This window comes from Peromyscus eremicus, chromosome 1, assembly GCF_949786415.1.
Source record: "Peromyscus eremicus chromosome 1, PerEre_H2_v1, whole genome shotgun sequence".
Lineage (NCBI taxonomy): Eukaryota > Metazoa > Chordata > Mammalia > Rodentia > Cricetidae > Peromyscus > Peromyscus eremicus.
The window spans coordinates 178,794,618-178,798,320 of record NC_081416.1 but is presented as its reverse complement, the minus strand read 5'-3'; positions in this window follow the sequence as shown (position 1 = coordinate 178,798,320).

Here is a 3,703-nt window from a genome sequence, read left to right as displayed (position 1 = left end):
GGTCACCAACTGGATCAGGCCCTCTGAGTGGGTGAGACAGTTGATTGGCCTGATCTGTTTGGGAGGCATCCAGGCAGTGGGACCGGGTCCTGTGCTCATTGCATGAGTTGGCTGTTTGAAACCTGGGGCCTATGCAGGGTCCCTTGGCTCAGCATGGGAGGAGGGGACTGGACCTACCTGGACTGAGTCCACCAGGTTGATCTCAGTCTGTGGGGAAGGCTTTGCCCTGGAGGAGATTGGAATGGGGGGCGGGCTGGGGGGAAGGTGAGGGGGGCGGGAGGGGGGAGAACAAGGGAATCTGTGGCTGATATGTAGAACTGAATTGTATTGCAAAATAAAAATTAAAAAAAAAAAAAAAAAAGAATCCAAAGGGGGGAAAAAAAAAAAACCACAAAAAAAAAAAATAAAATAAAAACGCTGATTGGCCAGTAGCCAGGCAGCAAGTATAGGTGGGATAAGCAGACAAGGAGAATTCTGGGAAGAGGAAAGCTCCTGTCATCCAGGGAGCAGCATGTAATGGCACACAGGTAAAGCCATGGCAAATGTGGTGACATGTAGATTAACAGAAATGGGCTGAGTTTAAGTGCAAGAGATAGTCAGTAGTAAATCTTAGCTAATGGATGAGCAGTTTTAATTAATATAAGACTCTCTGTGTTTATTTGGGTCTGAGCAGCTGCGGATCAGGTGGTGGATTTCACTTTTGCTAGTACATATGGAAAAAAGAGACTTTTGGACTACACACTGCATTGATAGAAGCATAGACTCACTGCCTCCCAGAATCAGTGGACAGCCTGGCTCCCAAAGGTGGCAACGAATTATCTCCACCATGTTGAGAAGCTGAGATGGGCGGAGTCAGCAGCCAAGGCTGCTGCTTCAGTACTGATCACTGCAGTTTAAAGCTATAGTTTCTCCATAAGACAGATTCAGATGGAATAAGACTTTAAATGGTTTACAATGTGTGTAAAAATGTATGTAGGCTTGGAAGGGAGAAGAAAATGAATATAGACAGTTATATAAAAATAGTTTTAGAAAGTAAAGTCTTTAAAGAAACAATAAAGGGAATATAAAAATAAGCCACATAAAGATGGATATTACACAGAGAGTCTGGATTATATTGTCTTTGGGATTTTTAACTGCAGAGAGACATTTGATTGTAAAGGCTGCTCAGTTAAACCAATATGTATATTTTAAAGTTATCTTGACCTCAAAATTTATGTTTAAGGATATGTTGCTTTGGAAAAGAGATTCTGCTTTTGTTTCCACAGAAGATGAGAACCTGTGGATTACTTCCAGGCTAATATGGTTTGACCAGTCAAGACCCCCTGAGAGGCCCAGATGATCCAACATCCCATAATGGCTTCAAGGCAACTGGCTCACACAATGCAGCCTCACAGACTACTCCAGTCAGGAATTGACCATAATTCTTAATTTTCTCAGGATCTCCGTAAGACTACCAGTGCCCTCTATCAGCAGGAAGTGGCCTAGAAAACTATGCCCATATTACCAAAAAATGGATTATGGATGTTTGTCTTTATTTAGGTTGTTAGTAACAAATTGTTATTGGTCATAGTCAATATCTTTCTAAAAAAATAGTAAGGGGATAGGATATAGATATGATAGGATAAAAGGAAAGATTGTTGAACCTACTTATTTAAATTGTTTTATGTTGCTATGGATTTTAGTTTATTGATACAAATTTAAAGTTAATTTTGTTATACTGTATGTCTATTTCTACTCTTGTTTAAAGTACTTTTGTTCATCTCATTTGAAATTGTACTGTATAATGAAGAAATACAGATTAATAATTATTCTTCTATGATAGTCAAACTTATAGTCATGTTAAGTTTTCTAGATAAACATAGATATATTTCAATTAAGTAGGTAACCTTCAAACACTTCAAAGACCTACAGAATATGGCATTTAAAATGTTTTAAAAACTTAGACTTTCTGGACAATGAGACACATCTGTACCTGGGAGCATTGATTTACTTCAAAGAGAAAGATAGGTGTCAAAGACACTCCATATGGAGTTTAACTTCTTCTTGGCAAAAATAGCCATTTGAGCAAGAAACTGAGGTCTTTGATGTAGTTGAAGACTAGATAGTTATAATTATGGTTTTCCTTGTTTATGATAAGAGATAAGTTAGATATGAAACCTTAGACTCACAAATATAGGATAACTAGAATATTTTCTTTAATTTTGCTATGTACAAATAGACTAGATATTGTAACTAATTCTTGCTTGTTAACTGTTCTATTATATGTAATTTTACTATGTTAAAGTTAAAACTTTCCTTTTTAATTAAACAGAAAAGGTGAAGTGCTGTGGGATAATGCTTTTGTACACTGGGTTAATAAAATGTTGATCGGTCAGTAGCCAGGCAGGAAGTATAGGTGGGATAAGCAGGCAATGAGAATTCTGGGAAGAGGAAGGCTGAGGCAGGAGATACCAGCCCACCATCTAGGGAGCAACATGTAATGGCACAGAGGTAAGGCCACAGCAATCGTGGTGACATATAGATTAACAGAAATGAGCTGAGTTTAAGTGCAAGAGCTAGTAAATAGTAAGCCTGAGCTAATGACTGAGCAGTTTTAATTAATATAAGCCTCTGTGTGTTTACTTGGGTCTGAGTGGCTGTGGACTGGGTGGGAGACAGGTAAACTTTCAGCTATATCCAGCCTTTGACCAGCCTTTCAACCTTTTTTGGGGACCTGACAACAATGCCCCAAAGCCAGCTTGAAGCAGTTCCAGAAGAGAATACATTGTCCCATGTTACCTGTCCAGAATAAGGCTGAAACGCTGGGTCAAAAGGAAACTCCCTGGCATAGAGGCAAGAAGGCCAACTATAATGCTCGTTGACATACCAGGAAAATAGGTTCAGAGTTCTCATTTGATACATTTATTAACTGAAATGGTTCTGCAATAAGATAAAAACACTTGATCTTCTTTGGGCAGACCAAAGAAGTATCATATAACATCATAATCTGGTGTTACTCAAAGATCAGAACTACAGGGCCTTACAGATGTTACTGGCCTAGAAAAATCTGTTAGCTAATGGTTCTTAGGTCCCAATACCCTTGAACCTCTAGATAGGTAGGACTTATGACTGAGTCCTATAATTGGTACTTGTGAAGAAGGGGATGTAGAGGAGCCCCAAAACAGCTTGACCACATAGCTGTCATGACAAGCTTAGAAGCCTAGACACAGCTTCTAGTGAACTCCACCCAATGGGACTTGCATCTAAGGGGAAATACCTGAGGCCCAGATACAGCTTCTGGCAGGCAACGCCTGGACTCAGGAATAACCATAAGCTGACCCACCCAGTGAGGCCTGCATCTAAGAGGAAATACCTGACATTCCAAACCATTCCCTAGACCCCTAGACAAATGTCAGACAATCATGGTCCTGAACCCTGGAAATCCCCTCACCCCAACATCTACTATGATAAAAACTCCACCCTGCCTGGGCTCTGGGCTCTCTGCTCTCACCACTGTGTCAGACAGACAGAGAGACCAAGCTCAGAGCTTGAAGATAATAAAGACTCTTTGCTTTTACATTTGGGATTCCATCTCTGTGGTAGTCTTTTGGGGGTCCCTGTGATCTGGGTATAACAGTGCATGCTGGTAGCTGAGGATGCTGGAAGAAGGCATCAGATCTCCTGCAGCTGAAGTTACAGGCATATCCCTAGTAGGTGCTGAGAA